This window comes from Thermobia domestica, chromosome 6, assembly GCF_964235325.1.
Source record: "Thermobia domestica chromosome 6, izTheDome1.hap1.1, whole genome shotgun sequence".
Taxonomy (NCBI): Eukaryota; Metazoa; Arthropoda; class Insecta; order Zygentoma; family Lepismatidae; genus Thermobia; species Thermobia domestica.
The window spans coordinates 202401706-202413868 of NC_137459.1; the positions used below are offsets into that span (position 1 = coordinate 202401706).

The window sequence follows — 12163 nt, forward strand, 5'->3', positions numbered from 1 at the left end:
ACAAAAAAAACCGACGAAAAAGCTCAAATAGAAGAGAAATAACGCAATGTACCATGAAAAATGTGTATGGTACAAATTGTACCATAGGATCCGGAAGGGGTTAAAGAGGAATAGCAAAACTGGATATACTGTACCACACCTACGGAACATTGTGTATCAATTATGTGAAAATAATTCAACCTTTTATTGTAAAGACTTAGAGAAATCTCTTTGGATTAAGAGAATATTTCCATTAGTGTGTCCAAATTTCCAAATTAGGGAATATTTCCAAAGTGTCATTGATTTATAAATAAAACGTTGTCCTTCATTAAATAAATTATGTGGAGCACATTTAACGAATATTGTTCTTTTCACACAAGGACTGTAAAGAAATCAGGATGTACATATCATAATGCACAACCGTATAATTATGGGTGCAAATATGAACGAGGGTCAGCTTTAACTTCTGCGTGGTGAAGAATGTAATTGCTTTGTTTTTCTTAGCATTTGTAAATAAAATGCAGGGATGTATTTTAAAAAAATATTCAATTAAAGATTGGATATGTATAATTAAAAAGTTTACAAATGTATATATAAAATGAAAATAAAAATATAAAAATGATTTTTATTTAAAAAAATTACCTGTCTCTAAACTATAAAATCATTATTTTTCAAATAATTGAATACGAATAAAATGATGCAAAAGAATATAACAAAATATCCGCACAACACAGAATAATCGTGCTGATAGCGTTGAATATTTGTAAAACATATTTTAGTACCTTCTTGATAAATATTTTTATTTGCTTCGAAATGTCCATAGCAAGAGTATCAAAATAATACTCTTGTTGTTTTTCATCAATTTACACCGCAACCCAAAGTGATCCACTTGAATTAGGTTTATCAAGATTAATAACATGTTCATCAGGAGGTTCTAAAGTTCCAGTAAGTCTCTCAATAGAATAAATCCAAGTAACACTTGTACCAATCACTTTATTATCTAGAAACACTTTTAACAACTCATCATTATTCATGATGAAGATTATTTTTAGTTGTAGTAGTAGGTTAGTAATTATCACTGTTATCACATTCAAAACATAATCATACATTTCCACATATTCAATATTCAGCAATGTTTCATGAGCTGCGCCTATATTGTACGAATAGTTGTATTTATGCCACACTTGTGAACGTGGAAACTTAATTCAGTATATTTTCGACAGACTATTTCATCTAAATTTGTAACATTTATTTGAAGAATGTCTTGAAGAAAACACTTTCTAGTTATTCCATATGTCTATATCTTTGTAGTACTTGAAAAATTTGTTTGAAGTATATATGTTTAAAGTGTATGCGTTTGAAGTATTTCCTTAAGATGTGAATACTCTACGTCGCCCTTGTGCCAGTTAATGTTGTACATATTATCACTTAAATATATGTTTGTATGTATGATAGGCGCAGATGATTTATTTACAGGATATGGAGCTTTAAAATCAGATTTTGTAGGAACCGAAAGTCAGGATTTACAATGCCAAGCTCCTTTACAGTAAACTCATCGTCATTTTTACAGGATGCGGGGAAATGTATAACAAACCTCATAGTACTCAACTGAATAAATTAGAAGGTGTCATCAGTACAAATATCTCTATTTTTGTCTCCTTGTGCTAAGGAATCAAATTGTGCATACACAATGCATGTAACACGTTCAGGTAAAGTTTCTGAAAATGATATTTTTTTTAATTTACAAGGAGCCGTGAACAACCTTCAACGCATTATAATCTAAAGGTCCTGTTTGAGACAGAATAAAAGCATAGAGAGCATAACCGTTTGGACATTCGTCAAAAGTAACATTGTGAAAAAAATTTGGTAATATATACCAGTACATGAAATCAAAGTATAGTAACTTAGAAAGTATAAATCGCTTTTCAAATCGAGGGTGAGTGGATTGGGAGGAAATGACTTTGATCCAGCTTGAACTGCAGTTTCTAACGTTAAAGGTTTGAAATTCATAGGGATTAAGATGTGGTTTCACATTGAAGGCTGTGTTGGAGACGAAACCAATATCCAAACCGTTAGGCACATTACCCAGGAGATCATCAAGGTTCTAAGAATTTACTCGTGCGAGTATAGTATAAGATCTTGTCTCTAATCTTGTCAGAGGTAACTTGACCGTTTTCGAAAACAATCGCATATTCAATTCCATAGCTAAATCTGCAGTTACATCAATGCGGCTTACATGTAGAATAACTTCCTCAGGTGCAACTTTATAACTTGTATTTTCACCGGACATTAAGCAAAAACTATCTTTACTGCGATGTAACTTTACACATAAACTTGCATTATTTGGACGAATACGATCTAAACTTAAAATGTCAGTATGAAGACGCCCGTTTATTTCAAAACTTTAATATTTTTAACCATATTAGCACGTTTTTGAATCCAGCATTTGCATTTATATTATCTAATTTATTAATATGGTTTGCAGTATCTCTGTGCTACATGTCACATGCTAAAATGTGTTTCAGAAGCATCATAAGAAAAATTTAATAAGGTTTCAATACATGCATGAAAAGGGTAAGATTCTGATGAACTAATTGATTTATCATTTAACGGGATATCAATTTCACTAAATAATGAATGTAATAAATTATTTTCTGATGCAACATTATCATCATCACTTTATGTACGTTCTAAAATTATAAAACCTGTGGTACAAATTTGAGATAAGCAGGATGAAAAAATTTACCGCTTTCCCCAGAAATAACAAATTATTAGGTCCTTCTGAGGTTAATATAGAAATAGGATAATATTCTGTATTTGTAGTTGCTTCAATTGCTGTTTGGGTCATTGGTATAGAAAATAAATCTATACAACATTCGGAACTATTTGGATTTAGGAGCGTCATTATGAAAATATGTCGTTTATATGTTTATGCTTTGCTGGAGATCCAGACTTTCAAATCGCAGGACCCGTCCTTTTGCTTAACAGCCCCTTATTGCTAATTGTTAGCAACTGTCCGACTTTATTAATGGCTTTTGTCTTTAAATTATCACCAGGTTCTTTTACACGCACACGAAGAGATGCTTTAAATGGCTGATTTTCTATTACATCACTCGAAACTTGTATACCCGTTTGTAATTCTTGCTGCCCTATAGTTTTTGCAACTTGTTTAAGAAATCGTGATGCAAAATGAAATAACCTTTTAAAGAAACTACCTATACCATGTTCCCTTTGATGCACAGGTCCTGAAAAATATGGTATTCCACCTCCACTGTGAAAACAAACACGTCCTGATGTCATCTTTATTATTATTATTATTATTTAGCAGATGCAGGAGAGCCTTTAAAATGTAGTGTTACCGTCAATGTCCCAGAACGAAATGGCAAATTTCACTCTGCGTGATTTTTTAATAGTACTTCGATTGTGTTAAAACAATATTTTGCAAGTGGCATATAATGAATATCGTCAACGGTAACTGTTTGAAATTTTCCGTACTTAATATCAGAAATTGTTTTCTATGCAATAAGTGTTCATTTATCAAGTAAAAGTTGATATTCTATAATATCCGTGTAAATAAAAAATTGATGTGTATTTCCGATATCTACGTATGGTTGTTTGAATCCGCAATGTTCCATAACAAGATATGATTTTTCAGAAAAAACTAATTTTAAAGATAATTTAGGTGAGCGCTACTGATTTTACCCATTCATCACATTGTAAAATATTTGAAAAACTAAATCTTATAAATCTTGATACTTTGTACTTCTCTTAATCCTTCGTATTAATTGAATTCTGATAATCGTATATTATTTCACAATTGATTAACAAAATATGTTGGGCTATTTGTACGATAAACATCCGCACTAGCGTTTGAAATTAATGTAATGTTGAAACTATCATCAATACTTTCAGAAATCATTGTCGTTTAAAGTGAAGTGTCAAGTTCGAAGTTCGAAAACGAAATGGTATTTTTAAACCGTATTAATCTTTTGAGTTTACTTCTATGTATCAAGTTACTTTTTTTCCAACTTTAACATAATGCGGTGAATAAAACACAAAAAAGATTTTAAATGACCGTGTTGAAGATTATACACACTATGATCTCCAACTATCGGTCCTACATTTTCTTGTTGTTTTACAATACTACGCATACATTAATTGTATTAGGAATATTATAATCTAAATTACATGGAAATTTTTCGCGTGTAAATATTAAATCTACATTTCTTACTTTTGTGTATCCATCATATTTTAATTTCGCGTGTATTTTCATTAAAAAATCCTAAAATGTTTCGTAATCCTGATGTAATACCTATCATACATTAATCTTCCAATTCTAAAAATAATTTTCAACAATTTGATATTTTATTTTGTAAATATTGTGAAATACAAAATTTTCTGGAATCGTTTGCAGAATAAATTCAATTGATGAATAGTATCCCGGTGTTATTTTACATGACATACAAATACATTATCGATAACAGTAGTTGCTATAAAATCTTCGTTTTCACCGATATTATAAAAACTCCACGGAATATTAATTTGTGTTAATGAAACACCCCATTCCACTTCACTTAAATTAATAGGTTGTGCTAATTTAACTCGAAATGATTACGTAGTATTATCATAAAGTTTACTATTTGCTTTTGAAAGAAGGCTAACGTAAAAATCGTGTATAGAGTTCGTATTCATTCTGCAGACTGAATAGAATCCGATCCAACTGAATAGAAGAAATTAAATGTCGCCTAAAAGCAGAGAACTCGTGTTACTATTCGGTTCAAAATGCCCGGTCGTCGCGAACTCTGTCCAGCAATTTGAAGCTTAAAATAAGAAGAACATAGTTAAGAAAGAAACGAATAACAAAACAGATTACATAAAAACATAACATTGCATTTAATTTATAAAATGATTATATAACATTGGCAATAAGAAAACTACAATTTTGCAGATTATTCTAATTGTTAAAAACGAGAACAAAATCTAAATTATGTATTACTGGAAAGAATTACGAAAATCTAATGTCATGAAGTTTATAGAATGTTTGTTAACACTGACACAATTTCGGGTATGTCAGAATTGCCAAGTATCGCTGACACAGGCATTCTAGGCATTGTAATCGCTGTACAACAATGAGGAAATTGAGAAGTTTCCTGGAGCAGAAAGAGAACACAGTTCTAACGTCATGGTGAGAATACAGATTCCAGATTTGAGGAAGTCAACAAAAACCAGAGGATGGAAGATCTCGAGGGAAGGATTCGAGAGAAGTGAAGAGAAGTCGGAGACGGAGTAGAGAACAAGTAGTAGAGAAGTAGCGGAGTATAGAGAGTTCGGCGGAGAGAGAATTTCGGAGCGCGAAGTCGAGAACTACTATTCTCAGATAAGAACTTATACGTTTTAGTCACCGAGAAGAGCCGAATTATGAAAACAAGTAGTTTACGTTGAATTAAGTTAAATAATAGTCTATCGTCGTTACCATGAAGACGTAAACGATTACGCCTCGCTGTTTCTGAGATTCACCCATGACATCCAGGAGACCTAAGGACCATCGATCACGTCAACCGTCTGGGATTGCCGTTGTGGAGCTGATCATCATTTCCAAGGACTACTAGGAACATTGAAGGTATGTGTTACTTTCTAAATCAGTTGTCAACGGTTCAATGTTTAGAGATGCCGTATTATATCTGGCAGGAATGAAATACCCGAATTTGACATACAAAACATTACACACTAATTTATACGTTAATTGAAAATACATGAACAAATTATTTATCGAATTTGAACATAGACTAAGCAAGAGGTAATAGCTTGCATGAAATAATAATTCACTTTAATATTCCCGTCCATTTTAGAAGGTGAACGGAAGGTAACTTTCCAGCATTCAATTTCATCCCCAAAATTTAGACACTGAACCAGGGGGGTTGTCAATATGAACGGTGTACCCATGAGACAACAGGTAAACGTGAAAAGCGCAAGAGGCCCTTACGGAATAGAGGGGACCTTTGCCAAGTACGAAGTTTTACTGGCTCACGGGTCGTACTGATATGAGCAAGAGGGGCCCGAGAAGACTTCTTTCGGAAAGACGAACTTAGGCTTCCGCAAACTTTTCGGTAGGAAGATTCAAGATAGCATTTGCGATCGGGAAAATTCGATCAAGCCCTACAGGTTCTGCGCCTCGTGATCCCTGCGGAGCCCCTAGCGTCTCGGGCCATTGGCGATCGCCAAGTAGCCCACATGGCTAGTCCGGCACTGGTTTCCACCAATTTTAAAGTAGATTCAAAAAGCGGGAAGCGCCTAACGTGCATAAAAGTGGGCTCAAAGAAACGGAGAGGTAGCTCTATTGCATGGATTCCCTGCTTCGACCTCAGGTCATGTGATCTTTTGTGATGGAGAAACACCGTATGGGAGGGTGTTTTCTCGCGGTTTTCTCCTCTTTCTTTCCACCATTTTCATATCATCATCGTTATTCATCTGCTTTAATTACCATCTCCCGACGTAAGCGTCTGAAGCTGTACCTAGTTGAGTAGTAAACAGTATGTAGTGGACAACATCGTATCTATGAATTTTGCTCGCACATTAACATTCCACGAATTCTTCACATGCTATAGGAGACAAACATATAGCTATGTTTTATTTTTAAAATTTTTATAGTAATTCCACCCAAAATTTTTGCATATTATTAAAATAATTTACATATCTATATGTTAATTAAAATATATATAAGTTGGTTTAGGATAAAAATGTTTTCTTTTTACTTATTTCTAGAACTATGCATAAAATTAGTTTAATATATATGTAATGTTAGGTTAATTAGTAGGTAAATTAGTTTTTTATCTACATATATTATTATATGTTAAATTAAAATGTTTAAACTTAAAAAAAACACCACTAAGTATTTAAAAATGTTCCATAGCAGTTAAAAGCTGCGTACGTGCATTCAAGATTGCTATTTACAGTTAAAAAAAATTGTAGTATAAAAACATTTATCTACGTTAAATATTTAAATCATACTTTTAACATAGTTAAATAAAAATAAGCAAAGTTGCTAACGTTACTGCAAATAAAGCTTTGGCAACATATATCTTATTCCAATACCTTTGTGTATTTCTGCTTAAATATTTTAGCAATTCTTCGAAACAATAAGGCGTTAATTTTTTTTCAAGTGACCATACTTTACACTAAAAACTTCAAAAGCTTGGGTTAAATCCCAACAGTAAATTTAGCCTATTTTTTTAAGTGAAGTTTCAACAGTGAAGAGGTGCTGCTTTTCCTGCGAGTGGGTCCCCCCCATTGAAAATAATAAATGCAGTTATATTTTAGCGTTATTACATATTTAAAATTGTAAAATGTAAAATAAAATGTAATTTTGCTCAAAACAAATTTGTAATCACCTTAACTTTAAAATAAAAGCTTATTATTTTACTGTGCTTGGTGTTAACATTGCTGTAATTAAAACAACAGCGATACGTAGTACCGTAAATGTCACAGCAGCCAACATGTGTAAATTTACTGATTATTAATTCTAAATTAAATGTTACTGCTGAAATCCGATGTAAACATAATCAAAGAAATATTTAGTATAATGCAATATAAAATATAATGTTAATTCATAATAATTATTGTAAAAAAGTAAAAAAAAAAACAAGTGTGTTAACGGAGGTTGCAAAAAATCACCACTAGAGTACTCTGGCAAAGTAAACAAATACACATGGACTACGTTCGGCAAAAAAGCTTGTTTACAAAAAAATGTATAGTGACGCCGGGAAAAACAATACAAAAACAAATGTTTAACATTTAAATAACAAAGTGTATAATACACCGTTTTTAAGCTTAGTATTTTTTATTTGGTGATCAAACTCAATACAAATAACAAGCAATAATAATCTAAAAATAGATAAAACATACATAATATACTACCCAAACATTTTGGCAAAAAAAACATTAGCATCCGTAAGAAGGGGTATACATTAAATTTTCGGTAGGTTAAAAACAAGCTTTTTAAAATTATTTTTTTTCTCTAAAAAACGGTTTAACAGAAAAAAGTTAGTTAATGTTAAAACGCAATACACAAAGGTCATTCTCTATAATAATTAATGCAAAACCCATCGTAACAATGATCTGTTTAGTAAAATAGGCACATTTAAATAGCAGTATTGCAACGTTACTCGAAATTAAGTTTATTTTCTTCGTTTCAATCTAAAATATCAACTGTTGTAAATCTGTTTTAAAACTTAACGTCAATTCAGTGTATGCTTTACGGACAGCACATGTTACAAAATAAAATGTTAAAAAGAGGAGAGTTAGAATGTATTTTTATATAATGCAAAAACTGAGTTTTAAATTTGCAGCTAAAACAATGACTACTAGCGTAGAACTCTCATATATAGTCCGCTGTGTTAAAAAAATCCAAATAATAAAATTTAAAGTGTATCACATTTAACCAGTGTAGTGTAAACTTTAAAACTAAACCGTAAAAACTGCACATTTCCAGAGACTTTAAGGCAATGCAGATAAACATCATTAAAAAATGTTAAAAAGGCAGTGCAGCAAAAAACCAACCAAAGCAGCGGAAGTAGCAGCAATTAATACCATCTAGGAGATTCCAGATTTCCAAGGAAACTTCAACAAAAAAGAGAGGACTAAAGGAAAAAACAATAAAAAAACACGTCAAAACAACACGTGCACAAACTATAAACGAAAATATATATAAAGGCCAAATTTTCATTAAAAAATTAATAATTCATTATTTTTTATCAACTGGTTACTTCAATTTAATATTCATGTGAATATAAAATATTTTTTGTGTGTGTAAATATCAATAGGTAAAATCTGTATAATATATGTGTGGAAATGGAGTGTCTATTTTATCACCATTAAAAATTCAACAAAATAACATAAAAGTCTTTCTTGTACGGATTCCAAACATCAATTAAGGTATGTAAAAATTTCACAAATGTTTTTCTTTTACAACACGGCTAAAACATAAACAAACAAACAAACAAGAGTGTATTGTTGTAATTTAACCATTTCAATGAAGCATTTGTGTGAAAGTAAAGCCACTAAATATTTAAGTTAAAAAATATTTTATATATTTACAAATAACACAATTATTTTAAAACAGGCTGTACCAAATATTCTTTTATATCTTTGAAATTTTAAGTAATCACAAGTAATTAAGGGCACTCCACCATTGTGGTGCAAATATTTAAATATGTCATTGTTCAAATATATATAAATCTGGCTATGCCCAGCACGTTCACTGCAGCCCACCACAATGCCTTCACATCGTCAGATGTTAAACTGAAAATTTTATTTCCAATTAAATTTCGATCAATAAATGTCTCTGTTGAGAAACTATGAGCATTGAACTTACTATTAAATTAAATCACGTCATACTACAGTTATTACTGAAATATTTATTTATGAATTTTACATATACATATATCACTCGTACCTTTGGCGTAGGAGACCCCGGTTCGATTCTTGGCACAAGCATACGTTAAACTGTAAGTCCACGTATCATGTTGCGTTGCTTCTGAAGTGAATGTTAAACTGAAAAATCAAATCAAATCAAAAGCCCAGTAAATATTCAAATGTTCCTCCGTGGAAGACCCGTATTTTTTTTTCCTGGGGGAGCCTGTCAAAACCCAGTAAATAAACAAATGCATCTGTGTGAAAGACCCGTGTTCCATTTCACGCGGAACCTCACATTGAGCTGTAGGTTCATGTTCCACGTACCCTTGCTGCTAAAGGGGAGCTTAAACTCAAAATCAACTAAATATTTATTCAAATATTCAAATGCTCCTACGTGAGAAACCCGTGTTCGATTCGTGCTGAATTTAAAAATAAAGTTACAAACTAAAAGGTTAATCAGTATAATGTACTTACAAAAGTTTCAAATTGATCAGGTAGGGCTCCAGTAGAAAGAAACATATGGTTACAGCTCAAGGTGTGATTCGATATTCTGCAAGTATTTATTTATTTATTTATTCTCAAGCGAAAAAGTGAAGTCGAATTTTACAAGCGTAAAACTTCTAGATTTGACTGTTAAAAAACTATGAATAAGATTACAGCTCAAAATAAATTGAATTCTCTTCAATTGTAGTCCATAATTAGCTATGGTCAAGGAAATGGATTTCAGCTGTTTTGTGTGTGCTCAGCACATTGACTTCCATCATCCCTATTTCTGGAACTAAATATCGTTTATATATAAAATTGGCATCCTTTAGTCCTTAACAAAACAGATTATTGTTCAAACTGTCACTATAGGATTACATTTCATTATATAAAGAAATGAAACTATATATATATATATATATATATATATATATATATATATATATATATATATATATATATATATATATCGAAAATAATATTAACAATTTTATAATAGAACTAAGCAATGGTTTATAATAAAATAAAATGCAATGAAATGCAGGGTATTTGAAGTTAGGGATAATATTGCCAGTAGATGCTGAAATACAAGTTTCTTGAACAGATAGCGCCACTTCACCTTGAAATATACACCTTGAATTTGATTCTCGATAGAATCTGAAATATGTTAAGAACTTTAAACCTTGAATAACGCAACACAAGTTTGAATGCCATGGTTATAATAGTGCCATTAAAAACTCACTAGCGATAGTGGCTCATTGAAAGAACTCCTGCTTCCTTAAAGAATTATAGAACAATTCCTGAAAGAATTATCTTTTTATATAAATCAACCAATCTAAAGCCGGATCTTTGTTCAAAAGATATTTTCTCATTTGCGTATATTTCAGGGAGAACATGTAATGTCAATTTTTTATTAGCAAATTTATCATCTGATCAAATTGAATAATGCTAGAAATAGCCTACTTTGCTTGCTAGAACTTACAGTGAGCAAAAAAAAAAGTATTCGTCTCAAAGCTCACACAATATAAATTGAATCATATATTAAAGGAAAGAAAACTCTCTCGCACAATAATATGCTCATAGGTTTGTCTATATTTCCCAGCATATAATAAAGGAAGAAACAAGTAAAACTTTGTCTTTCGTTTTCTACAGGTTACAATAAAGAAGAGAGACGTCAAATTTATTGCAAAAAAATATTCGTCTTGTATCTATACCAGAAGCAACACGCTGTTCGTAACACGTGTCTTTGGGTATTATAGCTGCAAACGCTTGTGCCAATTGGTGAACTGTAGTCAAAGAGTGTATGTGTGCTGCTATTGGTGTCAACAACAAACAGAAAGCAACCAGGTGAAGACGAAATGGGCCGGAAATCAAAAGAAACAAGTGAAGAGGAAAGACGAATAATGATACGATTGTTTGGTAAGAGTAAATCGTTTAGTGAGACCAGTGTTAGACCCCTATGATTGGTCTGCCTATTACCAGCATTGAAGGCCTCATATATAAGTTTAAAAAGACAAAAACATACAAGAATGTGTCGAGATCTGGGCGTCCATCACAACTAACGCAGCAAGATAGACGTCTCATCGCACGTAAAGTTAAGGAGAATTCGAAGTGAGTGCACCACTCATAGCTGTGGAGCTCGAACAAGAGTCTCCAAAGAAAGCGTCAGTGCAAACCGTGAGAAACGTCCTTCATGAAGCTGGATATGGAGCCCAAACAGGCCACAGAAATCCATATATCAGAAAAAACAACACAAAGAAGGGCCAGGAGTATACAATGTCACACAGGAACTAGATATTCGACTTCTAGATTTTTTTTCACTGACTAAGGCACATTTCATTTGTTTCAATCAGATGGACGAGTTCTGGTATAAAGGAAGAAGAATTGTGAACTTGAGAAAAATAATTTTACAGCTACAGTGAAGTATAGGGGCGGCTCAGTACTTGTGTGGGGTGCATGAGTGCGTCGGCGGTTGGCAAATTGTTTCATTGTAAGAATAATATATCACACAGCATACATCAACAACCTGAAGACACATCTCACGAGCGTTGAGCAAATGGACCTAGTAGGTGATTACATATTCATCCAAGATAACTACCCGAAACACACTGCGCTGAATACAAAGCTGAGGCTCTTATACAATACCTCGAAGTGGATGGAAACCCTTCCAAAATCACCGAACATAAATCTAATTGAGCATCTACGGCAATCTCTGGAAACAAACATACGAAAACACAATATTTCAAATAAGACTGATTTTTAAAACGCACTGTTGACAAAATGGAGGAAA

The 12163-nt window shown here is 32.2% G+C and overlaps 1 protein-coding gene and 1 long non-coding RNA gene across 3 annotated transcripts in view; both read right to left on the reverse strand.

Annotated features, from left to right (window-relative positions):
- LOC145688406 (senecionine N-oxygenase-like) overlaps nucleotides 1-12163 on the reverse strand; it is a 299767-nt gene that overhangs the window by 59084 nt on the left and 228520 nt on the right. The gene's annotated exons all lie outside the window — the stretch shown is intronic.
- LOC145688408 (uncharacterized) lies at nucleotides 7798-9942 on the reverse strand. Its single transcript, XR_014131896.1, has 2 exons — nucleotides 9865-9942; nucleotides 7798-8615 (listed from the first exon to the last, which is right to left on the reverse strand). It is a non-coding gene; the product is annotated as an uncharacterized LOC145688408 (long non-coding RNA).